At 38.3% G+C, this 23,860-nt stretch overlaps 1 protein-coding gene and 1 pseudogene across 1 annotated transcript in view; both read right to left on the reverse strand.

The window, feature by feature from the left end:
- Positions 1–23,860, reverse strand: part of caly (calcyon neuron-specific vesicular protein) — a 128,281-nt gene that overhangs the window by 64,858 nt on the left and 39,563 nt on the right. The gene's annotated exons all lie outside the window — the stretch shown is intronic.
- LOC120514621 lies at positions 11,686–12,632 on the reverse strand (annotated as a pseudogene).

The raw sequence follows: 23,860 nt of genomic DNA on the forward strand, positions 1-23,860 counted from the left end.
TCTCTCTCCAGTTGATGTCTAACTCTGATGTTCAGTCTTGAGGGACGGCCTGTTCTAGTAAGAGTCAGGGTGCTGTGATGAACCTTCCACTTTCTGATGATGGATCCAGCAGTGCGCAATGGGACATTCAAACTCTTGATATTTTTATAGTATTTCCTGCTGCCTTGTGCATTTCAATAACTTTGTTTCTCACATCAGCAGAATGCTCCTCTCTCTTCATTTTTTCAGTGACTGTCCACCAAAGACTACGGCCCCTATGAAGGGGGCTTTTTATATCCAGAGAGAAAGTAGCACCTCATTATGTTTAATATGACTGTCAAATGTCTGCCACCTTTGTAATTAATTTGTCATTGGTGTAAACCTGGAGCTTCCAAAGCACAGAGAGGTTTAAACACTTATGTAAACACTAACTTTGGAGATTTTCTTCTTCAATTAAATGTCTACATAAAATAGTTTATTTTGACTTTGGAAATGTTTTGTTACAGCATAAGAAAAAATACAGAATGAATAAATATGTGTACAAATATTTTGTCTTGCATATAATTATGACAACTTTCAAGGGGATTGAATACTTTTGCACGTCACAGTATGTTTGTGAAAGGCTTTGGTGGTAATTATTTTTAAGTTAGGTGCGCATTCAGATATCTTTTTATTCACTTCTAGCTACATCCAGTATAAGCTTGCAGTCAGCTACTTATTCACAAACCAGCTTCTTCTTCTATATTAACAGCAAGGCAAAATATTCTACAGTGTGTACATTAATCCAAACTGATCCATTATTTGAAAAATAAATATTCCAGATTTTCAACTAAAACTTGAACGGGCTGAAAATGTTAAACTCAACTTTAACAAAGGAATCTGTCCTGGACAAGTTTATATTATACCCATTAATATACACGTTGTAGATGTGCAAGCATTGTGGCGTAGTGTTTAAGACTGCACTTTTAAACTGAGTTCATGGGTTCAAGTCATGATAATGACACTATGTGACCATAAACAAGTCACTTCACCTGTCTGTGCAGCGTGGGGGGCACAGGGCGAATGTAACCAGTAGTATCTAAATGTTGTATGTTGGATAAAGGTTTTAGTAAATGTAGAATATTTTGCCTTCAGAATGAATAACTGGTTTCAAAAGTTGTGTGAAAAAGTACTGTGGCTGGGTGCGAGCAAACATGATCCTGGAAGCAAATAAGAAGACGGCCCAATACGTACCTAACTTCAGCCTTGTGTTCATTACAGACTCAAGGGTAGATTCTGTTAAATAGTAATAATTACCACCAAGTCCTTTCGCAAACATATTGTGAAAAAAAAATATATAGTGCCGTTTAAACGCAGATGCGTCTCCTAGCCACTTGTCTTTACACTCTATGACTCTACCGGCCCTTGAGTTCCTGTTTCTTGCCCCGCCCATTTCCTCTGAAGATCACGTGAACAACCAATATAGTTCACACGCAGAACCGATATAGTTCATACACAGAGTTGCGATAGGGTGCGCATTCATAACCATTATGTTTCATACACGAAACGGACATAGTGCGCACATACAACCAATAGAGTTCAAGCGCAAAATCGACAGGTTACCCACATGAAGCCAGTATAAGACGTGCATGAAACCAATATAGTGCATACGCAAATCCATTGTTAGACCGACACAGAACACAAGCCAATATAGTTCATACGCAAACCAATAACATGCAAGCGTAAACCAATGCAGTTCACTCACAAACCAATAACAAATCATACTGGAACCAGTGATATACACACGCAAATCAATATAGTTCATATGCAAACCAGTGGTATGCACGTGCAAACGTATATAGTTCACGCACAAACCGATAATATATGAACACGAACCAGTATAGTTCATATGAATGAAACCAGTATTGTATGCATGCAAACCAATTAAGTATGCATGCAAACCGATAGTAAATATTCATAAACCAGTAGTGTTCGCACGTAAACCAATAGATAACACACAGAAATATATGATTTATGGCCTGTTTGGCCCCTCATACTTATCAGACTCATGGAGGTTCTTCTTCTCACTTGTACATCATTGTTACTAAATAATTGATAATTTCCTCATAGGCAATAGTTTTTTTGCTCACTATCAGATCTTGTAAGTACAATGCTATTGTTATCTCTGACCACACCCTTCTGATCGTGGAACTTAAATTACTGCATCCTACACACTCATGTCGTAGCTGGCAGTTTAACCACCTGTCATTAGCTGATGAGAACTACACAGAATTCACATCCACGCAAACTGATTCTTTTCTTAAGACAAATGCATCCTCAGGTGCCTCAGCAGGTATATTCTAGGAAACTCTGAGGCATTTTTAACAGGACAGATTATATCATATCTTTCTCACAAAACAAAATGGAAACCAAGAAGGCATCTGAGTTAATCAGCGGAATTACCAGAACAGATCTAGAATACACCAGGTCTCCAAATGAGGCACTTTACAGGACCTCTTGACTACTAAAGAAACGGAACAGCTCATCTATAAATTGTGACATCATTATTATGAACATGGAGAGAAGGCTAAAAAGATCTTAGCCCAAAAAATCCATAAGCAGGACGTCCACAATGCAATAACAGCAATTACCAACAGGCACAGATAAAATTACTGACCATAAAAAATATATCTTACAAATTTGGAGAATACTATAAGTCTTTATATTCCACTCAGTTTTAAAAAAAAAAAAAAGACTAATTCGTTTTTTTGATTCTTTGTAATGGAGTTGAGCTCGATGGCCGTGGGGGGCGGAGTTTCGTGTGACATCATCACGCCTCCCACGTAATCACGTGAACTGACTGTCAACGCAGTAAGTAGAAAACAAGGAAGAGCTCCAAAAAGCGCTGAAGAAAACATGCATTATACAATTGAGAAGGCAGCGAAACAATAAGAAGCGATCGAGTGACACATACAAGCATATTCATGAATGCAGCTACTTCGGAAACAAAGCACGGTGTAAACATAAAGTTTAAATCAAGTTCATAGACAGGCTGCCGCTGGCGTTTGTCATGCCCACGGCTAATGCGGGATACAAGTTTAATGAGAGGACGCAGGATATAAACAAGAGTTTTGACCACTTTGTAACTAAGTTACAATTGCTGGTGAAGGGCTGTGCTTATGCAAATTCTGAGAGACTGTGTTTGTGGGGGGATTGACAGTTAAGGTGGGTGGGGGAGTGACGTCATCATCTCCCCTCCCATTCACCTCATTTTGCTCTGAGCTGAGCTCCGCGGCTAACGCGGTCTTGCGGAAGCAACTTCGTCACGCTGCCACCAAATACTCACAGAAAAATCCACAAGTTAATACACACGCTGTCTCTAGAGTTTCTCCACACTCAATATGTTCCTTGCGTCCCGTTTATACCCTCTGATCTCCCATTTCAATTCAGATGCCTCCAGTTTCCAGTAAGGCTCTGCTGCATGATGACAAGTAATAAGTCTCAGGGACAGACCCTACAAAACGATGCCATTGATTTCAGGCAAGATTGCTTTTCTCCTGGACAACTATACGTTGCATTCTCAAGAATGAGCTCGCGCAGCTTCGTCATATTACAACCGGAGTGCACCAAGAAACTTTTAAGTGCCGGGTCTTAGCTAACATTAAATTAAGCCGTGGACATTGCAACATCACACAAGAGAGCAGCTCACGTGAACTTACTGAACGCAGTACGAGTGATCACTTCCATGCATCAAACCTGTTCAAAAAACGCATTACACAATTGACAAGGTGATGGCTTTATATGTCGTTCGTTTATAAAAGAGCGGAGAAGCTGTGTAAAGGCTGTTTCACAAAAAACCAGCGGAGCGTCTTATATGAGCAGGCAGTCAGCTAAACAAGGGAATCGATAAATATCTATATAATCGTAATAAACGAGCAAAAAATAACGTATAAGCCGCGGATTAAATAAAGGAAATGGGTAGCTGAACAGTAAAGTAAGCCTCGAATAGCTACACAATAACTATAACAATCGTAATAAACGAACAATAAAACAGTACAGAACCACAAAGCAATGAGAAACGATGGCCTTATATGGCGTTCTTTTATAAAGCAGCGGAGAAGATGTGTGAAGGCAGCTACACAAAAAAACAGCAGAGCGCCCCACTCTGAATGTATTCCTGGCATCACCGTTATACCATCTGATCTCCCATTTCAATTGAAATGCCTCAAATTTCCAGTAAGGCTCAGCTTCGCGATGACAATTAATAAGTCTCAGGGACACACTCTACAAAAGGTTGCCATTGATTTGAGGCAACATTGCTTTCCTCCTGGACAAAACTATACGTTGCATTCTCAAAAGTAAAATATATATATATATATATATATATATATATATATATATATATATATCTATACTAATAAAAGGCAAAGCCCTCACTCACTCACTCACTCACTCATTCACTCACTCACTCATTCACTCACTCACTCACTCACTCATCACTAATTCTCCAACTTCCCGTGTAGGTAGAAGGCTGAAATTTGGCAGGCTCATTCCTTACAGCTTACTTACAAAAGTTGGACAGGTTTCATTTCGAAATTCTACGCCTAATGGTCATAACTGGAAGGTATTTTCTCCATTAACTGTAATGGAGTAGAGCTGCAAAGACTTAGGGCGGAGTTTAGTGTGACATCATCACGCCTCCCACGTAATCACGTGAACTGACTGTCAACGCAGTAAGTAGAAAACCAGGAAGACCTACAAAAAGCGCTTAAGAAAACATGCATTATATAATTGAGAAGGCAGCGAAACAATAAGAAGCGAGCGAGTGGCATATACTACCATATTCATGAGTGCTGCTACCTCGGAAAGAAAGCAAGGTGTACACCTAAACTTTAAATTAAGTTCATAGACAGGCTACCGCTGGCGTTTCACATGCCCACAGGTAATGCGGGATACAAGTTTAATGAAAGGACGCGGGATATAAGCGAGAGTTTTGATCACTTTGTAACTAAGTTAAAATTGTAGGTGAAGGGGTGTGCTTATGCAAATTCCGAGAGACTGTGTTTGTGGGGGATTGACAGTTAAGGCGGGTGGGGGATCATCTCCCCTCCCATTTACCTCAAGTTAATACACACGCTATCTCTCGAGTTTCTCCACACTGAATCCTCCAGGCACTACTTACAAAAGGTCACATTGACAAGCGTGTTACGCTATTTTTAAAATCTTTCCTTTTCTTAGCACAAGCACAGCTGAGAAGCTTCGATGCATGTGCTCCATAATGCGTTAAAAAATAATGCATTTAATCACACTTTGCATTACAAGCAAAGGGGAGCTTTTGTCAATGCATGATTTCCTGGTACACCGATTACATTGATCAGCGCATCCTGATTCATTTTACCCTTGCACCACCTTAGTTTGAGAAGAAGTATGAAAAAATATGAGGTTAACACAGAAAAACAGATCACCAATTCAAGCTTTATGAATAATCGATTCGCCATCAATAATTGTTTTGGTAAAGCCATCCCCCCTCCATTTTATAATTTTTCCGCCACTAGCCATGATTAAATGAGCGGTAAAAAGTAAGAGCGGCGAGGGTGACTTATTTAGGCAGGAATATATATGATAGCAACACTCATGACAATGTCAATCATGTTACGTTATTATTAAAATGTTTCCTTTTCTTTTCATTACTTCTTTAACAGACTACTTCTCCGCTCGTAGGCGGGTATTTTGCTATATATATAATATATGAATTACCTCCAAAGAGCGCTGAGACTTTTGATATCATGAGCGTGTGTACAAAGGGGTCTCCTGCCCAGCAAAAGTCGAGCAGCCAGCGTGCATAGCTGTGCCGGCCTTTGAGACGCTGACTGCGCTTCTGCCTTAAGTCAAAGTGAGCACTTTTAATTTTTTTCATCCGCCCCTGAGCTATAGCCCAGACAAGTGCAAACACGGGACCCCTTTTCTACACCACGGCAAAATAATATTAAGGCGATTCACACTTTCTTTTGCACGCATACGATTATCAGGTCCTCAGCTCGGATTATGAACACACGCATACGAGTGGAGGACTCACAGTGCCATCACAGCCGATTAATGGCGGGGCGTCTCACCAGTCTACACAAGACCCACGCGACTGTCGCCAAAAGGCGATCATAACGTCAGCGAACACATCTCTCTATACTATATAAAAGAAAAAGGCAACTTTCCTTTCTTTACACCTTTTTCCTTTTATCCCAAACCAAAGCCTTTCTCTCTTAACACGGCAGAGGACACAAAAATAATTTTCTTTAATTGCCGGTAAGGCACATTACCAGAGGCACAAATTTGAACGTTCACATAGAAAATGTAATTTCTATACCACAGCCGTCGTGTAGCGCCTTTCAAAAGGGATCTACTGCCGAGAGATGATCCATATACATTTTAGCTGCTGTTAGTTACTTACCTGTTTTGTTACACAGTCTTTAAAATGTAGTTTAACCGCAACCACTCCAGTAGGGCTCAATGTACCTGTACTTCTTAAAACGTTAATGTTTTACTGTTTAATAACTTATAGACTATATTTCATTATTTTTCCCTTGCACTCAGTGACCAAAGCTATACACACACATATAGACACATACAAACATACACACAAGTATATGTATGTGTATATATATGTATGTATGTGTATATATATATATATATACACACACACACCCCTATCTAGATTTTATATATATATATACTGTATACACACACACACACACACACACATACATACATACATACATACATACACACATATATATAATTTGTGTGTGTGTATATATGATTTAGATAGGTATGTATATATATATATATGTATATGTAGATATGTATATAGATATGTAGATATGAAGATATGTATGTGTATATATGTGTATATATGTATATATATGTATGTATGTGTATGTGTGTGTGTGTGTGTGTATATATATGACAGCAGCAATCCAAGCTGTGAGAAAACAGTTAAAAGAAGGTGTCAGGCGCGTGGTACATTTTCTGATGCAACTACCGAAAACAACTTTGTGACGCTGCCGCCAAATACACAAAACAATTACTTTGACAATCATGTTACATTATTTTTAAAATGTTTCCTTTTCTTTTCATAACTTCTTTAACACACTACTTCTCGCTGCCAAGCGGGTATATATATATATATATATATATATATATATAGATAGATAGATATGAGAACAACACTCATATCAATGACAAAACAATTACATTAACAATCATGTTACGTTATTTTTAAAATTTTTCCTTTTCTTTTTCGTACCTTCTTTAACACACTACTTCTCCGCTGCGAAGCGCGGGTATTCTGCTAGTATATATATATATATATATATATATATATATATATATATATATATATATATATATATATATATATATATATATATATATATACACACCCCGATCTACATACTGTGAAATAAACGAACCACACACCCTGGCGCTGACGTCCGAGGTTTGATTCCCGAGAGGGGGTGCAGTGAGTGTGTACTGCAGTGAGTGTACTACTGAATTAGGGTGAAACACGTGCCACATACTGTTTGCATTATTTGACAGTAATACTATTTCAATATATTCAATATATATATATCAGCGCTTCCTGATTCATTTTACCCTCGCACCCCCTTGGTTTGAGAAGAAGTATGAAAAAATATGAGGTTAACGCAGAAAAACAGATCACCAATTGAAGCTTTATGAATAATGGATACTTTATTCGCTATCAATAATTGTTTTGGTAAGGCCATACTCAGTGTAATCCTCCTTCCATGTTATAATTTTTCCGCGACCAGCCATGATTAAATGAACGGTAAAAAAGTAAGAGCGGCGAGGTGACTTATTCAGGCAGGCAGGCGACAGCTCAATAGCTCGAATTTGGATATAAGTAGGTTCTATTTAGTCGCCAGAAATATCTTTGGTAGGAATGGAAGTTGAATTTAGTCTTTAAATTTCTATGGTTAAGAAAAATTTATGCAATGATGACTAAATTTAACTTACATTCCTACTAAACATATTTCTGTTGACCAAATAAAAATTACTTATATTGAACATTTAAATAGAACTTGAACAGATACGATAGTTCATAATACCCACGCAGCACTAAGTGCACGTAAGAGCGGGAGTCATCTGTTTTAACAAGCAGCGTATTGCACTGATACGAAATAGCCTGCCCATTTAATTATTTAGGAATGGATAGATAAATTAAGATTTTGTACAAATGTTTTAAATTTTTCTTCCTCGATGGATTCTGGCACCCCCAGCAACAGCTGCTCGCACCCCAAAGGAGATATATATATATATATACAGATAGATATAGATATAGATATACATATATAGATAGATAGATATAGATATATAGATTATATAGATAGATAGATAGATAGATAGATGTGTATGTATATGTGTGTGTATATATGTAGATATGTATGTATATATATATATGCCAGCAACACTCATGACAATGACAAAACAATTACATTGTCAATCATGTTACGTTATTATTAAAATGTTTCCTTTTTTTTTTCATTACTTCTTTAACACACTACTTCTCCGCTGCAAAGCGTGGGTATTTTGCTATATATGTATATGTGTATATGTATATATGTGTATATGTATATATATATGTTAATGTATATATATGCATATATATTGTCAGGGATGCCAAGGGCAATGACCCGGCAGGGACGCCGTGAGGGACCGGAAGAGGGTCAAAGCCCAGCCTGGATCACATGGGGGCCACCTTCCTGGTTGCTCTGGGGGCCACAGGTACGAGGCATGGAAGCTTCACCCTGTAGGGGCCCGTGGTCACCGCCAGGAGGCGCCCTAATGCCTTGGGGACCTGTTACCCCAGCACTTCCGCCACACCAGGAAGTGCTGGGGGGAAGATTTAGGACGGCACCCGGAGAGCAGCCGGCACTTCTGCCACGCTGGGGCGTGGCCAAGGGAGGAATGCCGGGAACACCTGGTGCTCACCCGGGACTGTATAAAAGGGGCCGTCTCCATTCATTCAGCGCTAGAGTCGGGTGGAAGAAGGACAAGGCACGAGAGAGGTGTGGAGGCGGCCCGAGAAGGACCCACGGCCAGGGAGGCTGCCCCCAGGCGCCCCGGGGGAGGCATTGCACTGTCCATGGTGGCTCCCCTGGGACGTATGTAGCAGAGGCGTCCCGGCCGGGGCATGGGACCCGGCTGTCCGTCACAATATATATATATATGTGTGTGTGTGTGTATATATATATATATATATATTTTATATATATATATATATTTTTATATATATATATATATATATATATATATATATATATATATATATATATATATATATATATATATGTCAGCAACACTCATGACAATAACAAAACAATTACATTGTCAATCATGTTACGTTATTATTAAAATGTTTCCTTTTCTTTTTCATTACTTCTTTAACACACTACTTCTCCGCTGCGAATCGCGGGTATTTTGCTAGTTTAACACAAAAAGAAAAGCCTGAACAAATAACATCATTTGTAATATAATACACACACACACACACACAAATTATCCTGAGCATCTGGACAAAGGGATAAATTGAAAGAAAGGGCAGAAGGTTAAGTTAAAAGCCTTCCTCAACAGATGAGTTTTATGTTGTTTCTTAAAGGAATGTCTGGGTGCTATACAGTTAAAGGCCCTGTCACCCATAGAGTGCAGGTTAGTGTAGGGCACAACAAGATTGCCAGAATCAGAGGACTTTAGTGGGCAAACAGGAGTATAGCAGTGGAGAAGGTCATTGATGTAGTCTGGTGCAAGGTCAACTAAAGGTTTGTAGGTTAATAATAGAATTTTATATTCAATTCTGTAAGACACAGGAAGCCAGTCAAGGCGAAGCAGTATGGGTGTTATGCGCTGTCTGTTTCTGGTTTGTGTTAGGAATCTTGCAGCAGAGTTTTGAATCAACTGGAGCTGTGATGTAAGATTAGAAGGGACACCTGCAAGTAGGGAGTTACAATAATTGATGTGGGATGTGACAAAAGCATAGGCAGATTTCTCAGCACTTGAAAAAGAAAGGAGTGAGCGAACACTGGATATGTTATGGAGGTGAAAGTAGGAAACTTTCTTAATGTGGATTATGCGAGTAAAATAAGAAAGGGAGTAATCATAAAATGACACCAAGATTTCATGAATTAGAACAAGGTCTGATGAGATCACCATCAAGAGTGACAAAAAAGGAGCTTGTTTTCTTAAGTTGCGCTTTAGTGCCAATTTGCAGGAGTTCAGCTTTGTTGCAGTTTAATTTTAAGAGTTCTACATCATCCAGGTTTTAATTTCACTGAGGCGAGTTGTGAGCTCTAGAAAGCTCTGATGAAGTTTATCTTTTAACACTGAAATGCAGTTGAGCATCACCTGCATAAAAATGAAAATCCAGTCCAAAGCTACGAATAATATTGCCATGGATAAGTATATAGATACGGAAGAGCAAAGGGCTGATACGGAACCCCTCGTGTGACCGGCTTTGACCTGGACTTGCTGTTGCCACTCTTGCCCATCAGTTAGATAGGGCTTAAACCACTGGAGGGCAGTAGCAGAGATACCCAGCATGTTCTCCATTCTGGACAGTAGAATGTCATGTCTAACGATGTCAAATGCTGCACTAAGATCTAACAAAATTAATATGCTGGTGTGTCCAGAGTCTCCTGTCATAACTAAATCATTAGTTACCCAAAACAGAGCAGTATCACAGCTGTGCTGCTCTCTGAAACCAGATTGAAAGGGTTCCATCAAATTATTAGAAGTTCAAAAGACAGTCAATCTTGAGAAGAGCCTGATTCATTGTTTTTATGGTGGGGGGGGGATAATGGGTGGGGGCTTCTTAAAATCTCTGTTGGGCCAAATATCATCTGTGTATTGCACTTTCTGGAAATTCTGATCCCAGAAAACAAAATACATTTCCCATCTCAACTTGTTTTTATTTTTATTTATTTTTTTTCTCAATTGTAGTATTGCAGTTTATTCAGAAATAAGTGGAGGCCATTCAGCAAATATTGATCGTGATCCATTTTTCAACTTGTTTCAACGTTCTGAGCACCCATGTGGTCTCCAAGAGTGATGTGCCACATCCTGAAAGTAACGCAGATTTCTTCCTTGGATCACACCCTACTGAATTCTGAATCTAGGCTCTTACTGAAGCAGAGGGTGCACTGTAGAGAGAAGGCCAAAAAGGGACATATAGTCAAAGAAGGACAGTGGGAAGAAATGGTGGGGGCTGGACAAATGGGGGTGGCTGCTTATGAGCAGAAGACAAGGAAAAGAAATATTAGGGAGAAAGATAGAGAAGGAAAGAGAGAATGTGAACTTGGGGTCTAAGCATTGCAATGGTTTACAAGCCATTGAAGAACATTGTCACCTTAATAGCCACCATACCTTTGAGCCAACAAGTGGTTGTTTAACCAGCTCAGGAGACTGAAATTGGTGTAGAGATTGTGATCAGCGAAGTTGTCAGAAGTAGCAAGAGTTTCCATTTCAGTGATTCAAGTCTTCATCTTTCACTTGGTCTTCTTCTCATTTTAATACGGGAATATGCCCTCCCATAATATCCTGTAAATTACCACTAGGCTGTGAGTTTAACTGGAGGCAAACACCCAACAACTTCTCCTTCTTCTCCCCCTATCCCCCAGCATGCTGCCAACTGTCTTATTAGCTGTTGGTACTATTTCTTCACTTGCCAAACAGCAGCAAGTCCAGTGCAAAATATATGAGTGTGGACAAGCAATTTTCTTGGAGAAGTGGAAGAGGATGAACAGGTGAGTGGACAGTTAAAAAGACAGGAAGGGGAGGAAGGGTGATGGTACTGGTGACATCTGAGGCCACAACTTTGCATTCCACGTTCATCATAGTGTTTAGTGTCGGATTCAAAAATTTGATGACAACCAGGAGCTGGGAGTAGTTTACTTATGTAATCTTTCCATACTGTAGTAGGGGAACTATATCTTATTGAAGATGCCACCAGCAGGGTAGTAAGCGATGCTTTCAACTTTTACAGAGTCATCATTCATTCCTGTGCAGGATTAATATGCAGGATTTATATCAATTCTTGGTTTAAATCCAATGATCCAGTTCATTTTTGATGATGACACACGGATTAACTTCTGCATACCAGTAGGTGGAATCCACTGTCCCTGAGCAGTTTTCCAGAATTGTCTGTTTAAATTGGCATGACTCCTTGCAGTTGTTTCATACATCATAATTGTTGTCCTGCAAGAAGTACTGATCATGTGTAAGTTGTCATTATTGGTGAGCTGTATGGAGTCACTGTAACGTCCTAAGAGTGTATCCGGTGAGTTGGTGTAGCCATCCCAGCTTTTGGTGTTGCCGGTGGTGAAGATGGTGCAGAGGGAATGTGATTGTGGGCAAATCATCATTCCTGGAATGGACAGTCTGTCCTGATATGTAGGTTTATATGGATCTAATGTCTGTAACATGACACACATTGCAAGACCGAAGAGACCAGTCGGGAAACTGTAGAAGAAAATGTAGAAGAGCAAGATTGAGGTTCAGCTAGTTGCCATCATGCCCATAAATTCATGGGTGGTAGGATTCCACATAAATGCTTTCCATTCATCCATAAGATGGCTGCATGATTTATTCTCTTTGACACCTGACATTTTACTTTATATGGATATGGAGGCATTCGACCACAGAAAAGCTGTGTTTAAAATGACAGGTGCTGAAAATGAGGAGAGGTTTTGATGTGGAAGAATTCTATATATGAATATAATTTGGCAGGTCTAATGTTAAATTTTAAAAAACTTGGAGTACCTCTCCTTATGCTGATCATCTCCTCTTATGATTTGGCAGCTGCTCAGGGTGGTAGCTGTCGCTCTATGGTGCTCCAGGCAGGGAGAGGTGCGCACTCAGATGACCATTGGCTGTATACTTTCAAAATGCATCACAGATAAAGAGGATTTTCAGAAAAGGACTTGAATAGAAAATATTACTATATGCAGATGATGTGTTACTGCATATATCTGACCCACAAAGTTCGGTGCCAGCAGTCTTAAAGGGATTAACAGCTTTTCAAGGCATATCCGGCTTTTTCTAGTGAAATATCGGACTGGACACCTTCCCATTTATCTTAGCAGGTAAGTTTGAATATCTAGAAGTAAATATCACAAGTAAATATGAAGCTCTTTTTCAACAAAATGTTGCTGTCTACATCGAAAATATTAAACAAGATGTAATCAGATGGCTTACCCTCCGTCTTACATTAGCAGAGAGCACCAACATTGCTAAGATGACCATCTATCCCAAGCTTCTTTTCCTGTTTCAAAGCCATATACATTAACAAATAATTGTTTAGGAAATTAGACTCAATCATAACCTAAGCAGAATTTTTTGTACTGGGCAGTAAATATACAAGCTATAATGACCTGGACATTGACACAAATCAATGAATATACACAAGCCTGGTCTGCAATATAAACAAAATCTTGCAGTACTTCTTTATATTCTCTGCTCTGTGCCACAGTTAATACAAATTACTATCAATACACTAATAATCAAATTGCCGTTAATTCTCTCAGAATATGGAACAAATGTAGAATGCACTTTAGGAAAGAGAAGCTTTTATCTGTTGCACCTCTACATGACAAACACCTTTTTCCACCTTTTCAAACATATAGGCCTACAGTACTTAATGTTTGGAAAATGTCCAGGATTAAAACAATTCAAGACTTGTACATAGATAATGTCTTTGCATCCTACAAACAATTACGCTTCAAATTTAACTTTCATCAATACAATTCTTCTACTACTTTCAAGCTAGAAGCCCAATTTTTCTCACCTAACCACCTATTCCAGAATGAATATTGAAGACTCACATAGCATTTCTACAATTTATAAAAATATGTTAAAGTCCCTTCCTTTAAAAGATCCCAGAGTACATTAGGGAAAGGATCTGTCACTTAATATTTCAGAAAAAGAGTGGAAGGCAGCCATGCACAAAATACATTCTAGCTCCATATGTGCAAACCATTCAATCATTCAACTTAAAATGCTTTATCGAGCACACTTATCTCATTTAAAATTGTCTAAAATGTTTCCAGGGCAAGATTCAACCTTCAAATGTTGTAATCTAGCTCAAGTTTCACGGGCTACATATTGTGGGTGTGCACCAAATTAACTTCATTTTGGATAAAAAATCTTTGAATGCCTCTCAGACAGCCTTGGTGTCACAGTCACTCCTAATCCATTAACAGCTGTGTTTAGTGCACTCCCAGACAGGCTTAGAGTGGAGAAGGACAAACAAACTGTAATTGCCTTTACCTCACTACTACTATGTAGACTTATCTTACTCAACTGGAAGAATCCCACCCCATCACTTTTAAGTTAGTGGGTAACTGATGTTTTATACTATTTTAAATTGGAAAAAACCAAATGCTCACATACTGGATTTGTTCAAAACTTTTTTAAAATATGGCAGGATCTAATCAATATCATTTTAATGTAAGTTTCCATTTCAGGGAAAAGGATACTCTTTCTTTTTTGTTGCTTTATAGAGTAGATTTGGTTATTGGTTCTCCTCTCTTTCTCTTGGGAGAGGGTTAAATTTTGCTTTGCTTTGTTAAGATTGACTTGATTGTATGGAATGTTATCTTCTAATTAAATCAATAAAAAATAACAAAGGATTGTACTTTAAATACATGGCTGTATACAAGTACAGTATATAAGGAGAGTTACTGATTGATTTATTAATCAGAGTGGCATACTGATAATAGAAGTTGAAGGCCATTGTTGACCAGATACAGTAAAAAAAAAAGAGTACTCTACTTCCTGGGCTCAGTATATTCTCACTGTATAAACTAGTTAACATAGCACATTTTTATTAATAATTTGTGCACAACTGTAAATTTGCCTTTAATTTTGAATATCTTCTCTTTAAATCTTTTAGATTCCTAATATAGAATGCATACAAATATATAAAGGTGCACCTGGGAGGAGTACTTTCATAATGAGGCCAAAAACACGTAATAGGAAATAGCAGGTTAACAGAGTCTAGTGTAGTTGGCTCAGGCTCAGAAAACAAAATCTAAACTTCTTGCAGCATTAAATGATGGACTGTTGAAATATATGGGGTATATATTGCATGCTTGTCTTTGAAATGTAATTGTTCTGACATTATCTTCTGTTCTGCTCCACTGCTACATTCCATAGAGCAAGAACATTCTGATGAAAATTAAGCAAGGCAGAGAACATTTAAAGTCACAGCAAATAGGACTGCCAAGGGAAAGGGAATAACTTGTTTTTTGTGCTATTATTTTTCTGTTTTAAGAAAAAGAAGTGGGATTACAGTTGGATTCCTAAAACTAGCATTGCTAACTGATGGCATACAAATCAAAAATAATCAATATATTTAGGTGGCCAAATATGACATAAAAAATTAATAATAAAAAGATTTTTTTGAGTTTATAAATTAGCAAAAAACTATAATATGCTAAATAACATTTTGCTGCTGTACACTCCATACCTTTTGAATAATTATTCATTGGAAACACTAGCTGAAGCGAAAAAGGAATGATGACAACATAACATAAGCTAAGTGTAGTAAAATGTTTTGTAAATAGAAAAAAGTCTTTAACGTACAACACTGAACGTATGGACAGGTCATTACACTTGAAAAACAGGGAAAAACAAGTGCTCAGTAAGGCCATGTGATACAGTTACAAGTGGAGTGAGGAAGTAACACTGAGCCACCACAATGCTGTAACTGTGATACCCATTCAAAAGCTTAGTTATTTGAATTTTGCTTTTGCAGAAAGCTAGAGTCCAACCTGCCAGCTTCAGGTAATGAACCCTGTACAGGGTGCCAGTCCGTTACAGGGCACACTGTCTAATATTAGGTCAGTTAAGAGACACCAATTCTCCTAAGCTGCATTTCTTTTCCATGTGGGAGAAAATATGAGAACCCAGAGAAAAACACACAGAAGCATGGAGAGAAGTACTGCACACAGATAGTGACTAGGCTAGAATTAGATCACTAGAATCTGGATCTATGAGGTAGAAGTGGTAACCAATGAGTCACAATGCTGTCCCTTAAACAATAAAGTACTTTATAAAGCATAAGGACCTTTCATAAGGAGAATCACTTTACAAGTACAGCAGAATTGTTTGAACAGTTCTGCAATGAACATACATGCTCAGTAATTAGAAGAGTAATTATTGATCATTATCATTGTATAATTAATTTGCATTGTTTCCCTGTAAACAATGAGTTGTGATAATTAGATACTGCTTTGTTTTAGCTTTAAAGAATATTATTTTTAAAATATTGATAGTGTAGTAATTTGTTTCAGTATACAGCCAAGTAACATACTTGATAATCTTTAAAAATGTATTTTCATTCAGTACTTCTTTTCTATGACCTTCTGCCAATATTAAAGCACAAAGCTGAATTATTGGTGTGATCAATCACCTCCTGAAAATTTCTCACACCAGCTGTTAAATCTTTGGATTAATAAGGATCAGCTTTCAAAATTATATTTTTTTAAATTATAGAAATTCTATAGTCAATACTAATACTGTCCAATAAGCTCAACATAAACATTTATAAACGGACAGGTAATATTTGTTGTAATATACCTCTAGGATTGAGCAATCAATTGTAGCCAACAGCCAGAACTGGAAGTCATGTGACAGCCACCCATCACATGCCACTGTTTGTGATATTTCGTTTTCCAAGTAAAGGGATGCCTAGAATCAAGATCTGGTTACACTCTGCTATACAAATAGAGTATAACGTTCATTAAAAATTTGTTTTTGTGATGTACATCAGAGGAGCATATAAAGCATAAGTCCCTGTATGACCTTCTGAAGCATTCCTTGAGCTTTTTGCTTGGTGAGCTTTCCTTTTTGCTGATTTCAAGCAGTTTGTTTGATTATGAGGTTTCTTGGGCCCCATCAGTCAGATTTTAATTCACGATCATCTTCTTCTCCATTTCTTTGAAAAACTGCACAGTCATTTTTCTGCTTCTGTATTATACATGACAATTGCCTCTTTTCCAGATTGACTTACAAGAGCAGAACACATTACATTACAGCAGGTGCAAAAGTAGGTTAAGTCATTTCTCAGGGTCACATAGTAAACCAGAGATAGTAGCCACTTTAGAGTGTAATGTAATGTGTGTGTTAATGCAGGCAATGTTTACATGAACAGCAGCAACAATAAAAGAAAATCTTTTTAAGGTAACTGGTCACAACTTTTATCTCCTCCTGCAAAACCAGCTGATTATGGGTATGTGTATTAGTCCGACATGGGGGGAACTGGCACCTTATCAAAGAATGGATGTGATGAATACGTCAGTGATTACATTCAACACTGGATGCTAGATAAATGAATGTCATGTGTATTTAAGTCTCCTTTTTTTGCTAATTCTGTTGGAAGCCAGTTTCCAGGAGTATGTTGAGATATTTTGCTTCACTGAGAGATAGGAGATTGGGCACTTTTTGACAGATTTATTAATACACTTCATCTAAGCAGAAGCTTATTGTCATTTTTGAGTCCATCTATGTTATATTAACTGTTGCTGTACATCATGAACAATGCTGTGAAAGATGTAGACAGTGCCCCAAAGCATAATTTCCTAAGATGAGATGTCCATCAATCTGTAATCTTTTGCAAATTTGCTTCATACCCACAGGGAGAGCCTTAGAACAGGTGTTCTATTTGCAGTTAGCAGATGTGGTTAGGCTTTTGGGAATAGGATTTCCTTAGAGCTACTTGCAAAGCACTGTTCATCATGTGACAGATAAGCCCTTCCTGTCAGCCTATTACAGATAACTATTTTAATTCTCACTAATCTGTTTAACATTGTCCAAAACTGTATTTAAAAAAATGAATTAAATTGATTAAAAGTTTTCCACTGGATTCAAATAGCCTTCAATCTGTGGTGAATTTGTCCAGGTTTTAGCAGTTATTGTGGTGAATTTCATTGTGCTACGTGGGTCAATCCCTATTTTTTTAAAACCAGAGTACAGAGTAGCATAAAATGTAACAGACACTTTCTCTGAAGGGCACCACACAAATAATACTTTGTGTGCTCATATTCAGCCCACCCCAAAATTCAAGATCAACCAACTTCAGCCAACAAATGAATTCATTAATTGTGAACAAAACAAATTATTACCAAGTCAGTCATTATCCAACCCACTATATCCTAACACAGGGTCACGGGGGTCTGCTGGAGCCAATCCCAGCCAGCACAGGGTGCAAGGCAGGAACAAACCCTGGGCAGGGCACCTGCCCACTGCAGTATTACCAAGTCTTTCTTTCAAAAAATAAAATCTTTTTGGTTATTGCTGTTGAGTTACAACAAACAAGCTCTTAAAATCCAACAGATTATCTTCTGTCAATAATTTTATGCATTCTGCAGTTTGTAGATGTTTTGCTCAAAGTTTTAGAAGACAGTTTCTACTGACCTATCACAAGCCTTTAAAATGACTGGTCTCATTCATAGCCAGAAACCGAAGTTATTTTGCAACAACAGCAAAAAGAAAAAAATTCAAGGGGCAAGTTTATTTACTGAAGACAAGTCAAGTTTGCTTACATCATATGCATTCATTGTTTTATTTTGCACTTTAGGTAAGTCTGTACTTCAAATTTTAAAATGATATTTTTGTAGAGTGCATAAAAAAGAGAAAAAGCCTAATCTGCTGACAGCATGCCAGGCTTTAATGACGCATTCATCACAGGTGAAGTGCAATTAAGACTTGGCACCTCCAGAACTAATAGCACCTCCTTTTGCACAAATAAACTGCATGTTACAGAACTAAGGGAACTATACAGAACTGTAATTCACCTCCAGCTCTTACTTGAGTCATAGACATCTCACTTTCCAGTAGTAAAGACAGTTGTAACATTTTAATAGGTAGTACTGTATATGGAGTCCATTGTTATCCTTTATTAATAATGTTTACAGGATACTCACAAATTCAATAGATTGAAGTATGCACGTAATCTTCACATATGCACAGTGAAAATATTCTTATCTGTTAGTGACCCAACTCTGCTATTTTTTATTTCTAATATCCCACTGTTTGTTATCTTGCACAAACAGATTGCCAAGCTACTACACCTGCCTATAGAATGTGATAATAGAGATATCAGGAATTTTGGTTATTCATCATTAATCTGCTTCTGACCAGCACACACTTACAAATAAAGACCTAAAGAATGATTGAGAACAACTGTCCAAAGTCATCTGACCTTTGACTTTGTCTAATTTTATTGTGGCTTTGTCTTTTTCTAACAAACCATGGACCTTAACTTCCACACACCATTCATTATATTGGAGCATAGGTAGCCCATTTTGTTAGGGTTTTGTTGTCACTAATGGTAATGTTATTTTTAGTGCACAACTCACTAGGCTGCCTATTCTGAACAATGTTACCTTACAGACTTAAGTGGTCCTTCCATTACAAAATAAATATTGTTTGGTTTGTAATTTTACTGTTTATACATTACTAGCTGTCCCCCATGGCTCTGCCCATGCAGTAGTGAAACACGACAAACTTTAAAAATCAATAATAAAAAAAATCGTAATTCTGGCCAAGCAGAAGGTAGGTACGCTCTAATGTCAAATGTTGGCACTGTATCTGAATGTGTTCAGTTCTGATGGGAGAGCATCCCCCGCATGGATAGAAAAACATGTGGCTGTAATATTTCTGGCAATCAGCAGCTACGCTCCAACATGTGGTTAGAGGTAGGCCAACTTGAATGGAGGCTGGCGCATGAGCGAGGAGGGAGTCCTCCCCTCGACCCGCAGCCACTCTCTTGGATTCACGCAAATAAATCGGTACCGCAAGCAAATTATGATACTTAGTGTAATGAGAGAAATCACAAAATCAATCGGAATGTTCCGATTATAGAAAAAAAACAAATTATAGAAAAAAACCTGATCTAAATCTGTTAAGTAGTTTCTTGTGAAAAGCGGACAGACATCTAGGCAGACCAGACAGTCTTTAGATTTATATATATTGTCAGGGATGCCAGGGGCGACGACCCGGCCGGGACACCTTGAAGGACTGGAAGAGAGTCTATGCCCGCCCTGGATCACGTGGGGGCCGCCACCCTGGTTGCTTTGGGGGCCACAGGTAGAGGGCTTGGAAGCCCAACCCTGTAGGGGCCCGTGGTCACTGCCAGGGGGTGCCAAAATGCCTTGGGAACCCTGGACCTCAGCACTTCCGCCACACCAGGAAGTGCTAGGGGGAAGAGAAGCAGGTACACCCGGAGAGCTTCCGGGAGCTCATCCGGGTGCGGATAAAAGGGGCCGCCTCCCTTCATTCGAGGCTGGACTCGGGTGGAAGCAGGACTAAGCAGAGGAGAGTGTGGAGGCGGCCGAAGAAAGGTGTTGTGTGGCCAGGACTTTGGGAGGTTTGTGCACTTGTAAATATTGTACATAGTTGTGAATAAAGTGTGGTGGTGGATTACAACATGTCTGCCTGTCTGTGTTCGGGCCCCGTCCACAATATATATACAGACAGACAGATAGATAGATAGATATCTATGGAAGCATACTACGCCTATACATAGATATCTATGGAAGCATACTAAGCCTATACTTAGTGAAGATAGCTATATAAAGTAGATTCCAAGCAAGTGAAGAAAGGCAGTTGCTGCAAAAATATTTAAAATAAAATTGAATTGCTGTGCTGGCTACATATAGTCACTGGGGGATACAGTACCTGCCATTTACTGCATAGTGGCAGGCTGCCCACTAGTGAATAGGCAGACTGTCTGCTTTGCTGAAATGTGAGATCCCAGTGACAGTTCACACATTATTTTTCATTTGCTTTGCATTCCAGGTTATACTAAAGATGATGGAATTAAGTTTTTTAGTCAACAGCATTAGAGACATAGAATAATGAATAAAAACATTTGTTGTACTACTCACTAAATATAACACCAAAAAAACAGAGGCAGTGGTTTGTAACTGACAGAAGTGCTTGATGGATCCAGTTTAATTGGTGACTTACTTGATTTCAGGATTTACAGTTTGCAGGCAGATAAATATGCTAAGTGTGTTTTTCAGAGGAAAATGTGAACATCTTTCAGAAAAAATAGACTTAATGCATATAATAAAACATTAATGTATGTGTTTGTGTGTGCGTGTGTGTGTGTCTGGCCCCTCTGAGCAGTCTGATCGGTCAGTTTCATTGTGGTTGCTCAGTCAAATGCAGACAGGAAACACCAGGCAAGGCAGGTGGACACATATGAGGATACCAAGGAAAGTTCCCTTTAAACATTGGAAGTATTCACAAAAATATAAATGAGAGAGGAAGTGCACAGGGTACGCATAAGGTAAGTTTATTTTTAGGTAACATGGCTAGTAAAAAATAAAAGTGCTTTTCAATGCAGAACTATGGGAATGTTCTTTGGGTTTAGAGTTGGATACGAATGATTGATTTATTGATAACCTTTATTGTCCACAAGTGGAAATTAATTTTGTTCCAGTCAACAAACGTGAAAGATCCAAACATAGTTAGGAAGACAATGTGATCTTTATGGGAAACCAACAGTGCAGCATCTGACTTAATATACAATCCAAAACAAAGTAGAGAGAAAATTAAAATATAAAAAATGCACAACAGTGAGAAAAGGTGTGTTTCCACAAAGCACACATTACAGTATGTTTTTTAATATAAGTGGCTAGCAGACTCAGACTGTCTTCCAAGCTAACTTTCTCTTTGTTTTGTACATGCTGACTGTCTTTCTACAAGAATCCTGGGCTACCGATTGCCATGAATTAGGTACTAATACAGATCATTTTACAGCCTACACCTTTGAATCTGAAAGCTATCTTACAAACTGGACAGTTAGGAAACATCACATTGAGCACTGAGGACAAATGAGAAAATGTACACTTGATTTTAATTAGTTATTTTTATATGGTGCATTTACTTTTTTATCTCTTTTTCGTGTTTCGCCACTGATCCTCAAACCCAGACAAAGCAGATTTTCTAAAGATACATTATGCTTATATATAAAAATGTAACTGCCATATCTGCTGAATCAATGTAGGGCCTGTTGTTTTTTATATTTGTGGAGTGTTCCTGAAGGTGTGCAGACTGAATCATATGTAGGCAGTGTGCCAAAAGTTCATAATAGTGGGCCCCAAAATTGCTGCACTGTAGAGCAATGAAAAACAATGGTAACTAGAATTTAAAGTACCCATTACTTTACATGTTAAACTAATGAGAAATATGGGATATGTGAGTGTCTTACTGTAATCATATCCTATTATATACCATAAATGAGACAGCCAGTGTGTTGTTTAAAGAAAGATGATATCACATCATATCTGTGAGGATAACCTCTGTATTTGTTTTCTAAATATAATACTTATAAACACCTGAAATGACAGATTATTATTTATTATTTATATCATTTAAAGTAAGTGATGCAGTGGTTAGTGCTGCTGCCTCACACGTCCAGCATCATGAGTCCCTAGTTGTTGTCTGTTTAAAGTTTGCACATTTCCCCAGTGTCTGCCCAAGTGTGTTTACTACATCCATAAGGACAGGTAATTCACAGTTTAGGTTAATTTGTGATTCTAAACTGCCCCTATGTGTGAGATGCCCTGCAATAGGCCGTTACTCTGCCCAGGGCTGTTTCCTGTATTGAAGTGGCACAGCGCTGCTGAGATTGACTCCATCACCATTTTACTGTGGTCTGGGCTGAGCACATTTAAAGTCATTTTGCTTGCATAGGTCAGTAGATTATTAAGATATATCCTTGGTTAAGAGCATTTCCAGTGCTTTGTTTAGGACATAGCATAATTTAGTTTTTAATCTGCTGAGCAAACTTTTATTTTTGATTTTAGACCTCTTTTTCAGTGCATTGATTTTAATAATAATTGTTTGTTAATTTGTTTACTTTATTTAATTATATGTGGCAAAAGTGGAAAATTGTGATTCATATTAATAATATAATGTATTACTGGAAACCCAGTAAAGAGATTTCTAGACAAAAAAGAAATATATATGGTGTGGATCTAAAGAAGCAGAAGCACATACACCTTTTATAAAAATGTCTCAGCTTTTCCACGCGAGTGCCTGTTTTTTCTTGTGTATTAAAACCAATGACCTCTCTGTTCACTTTATGTTCTAGCAGTCTTCAATCTTTTCAACCAAAAAGAGTGATGCATGGCTGTTCCAGTTTCACACTTTTTACTCTCACAAGCTGATTATTTTGTTTTTCCACTTGCCTGTGCTGCAATTTTTATATTCAGCTTTAGTGCCAGTGCAGGTTGTCTTTCTCTTTATATGTATTTTGTTTTTTCAATTTCAAGCCCCACAGCATTATATGTGTCTGACTTTTTATTATTCATGATTTTCATTTTTTATTTGTATATTTCTTATTCACTACCAATCCTATTTAAAAATTTGTTCACTTGCCATTCAGATTAAGTACTTTAAGCTTGTATTTACAAACAGAGCCAACCTGCAGTTTGACTCACATAATAGCCCCCTCTCATGCCCCAAAAACCAGAAAGGCGCTCACCCATCCCTTAGGACCGACTGACCCATGTTCAACTGCTGTTCACATGGAACTCTGCTCCACTTCGGCCTTCAAAGCGCTCGTTTGAATATTTGCTACTACCACCAAGATCTGCACCTGCGGCGGCCCTCCTACTCAACGCGGCTTAGCCCTCACGGCCACCAGTCCCGGCGATGGCCGGGTATGGGCCCGACGCTCCAGCGCCATCCATTTTCAGGGCTGGTTGATTCGGCAGGTGAGTTGTTACACATTCCTTAGCAGGTTCCAACTTCCATGGCCACCGTCCTGCTGGCCGTATCAACCAACCTTTTCTGGGATTTGAGGAACGTCGACATCAGG

This window comes from Polypterus senegalus, chromosome 1 (assembly GCF_016835505.1).
Source record: "Polypterus senegalus isolate Bchr_013 chromosome 1, ASM1683550v1, whole genome shotgun sequence".
NCBI classification, from domain to species: domain Eukaryota; kingdom Metazoa; phylum Chordata; class Cladistia; order Polypteriformes; family Polypteridae; genus Polypterus; species Polypterus senegalus.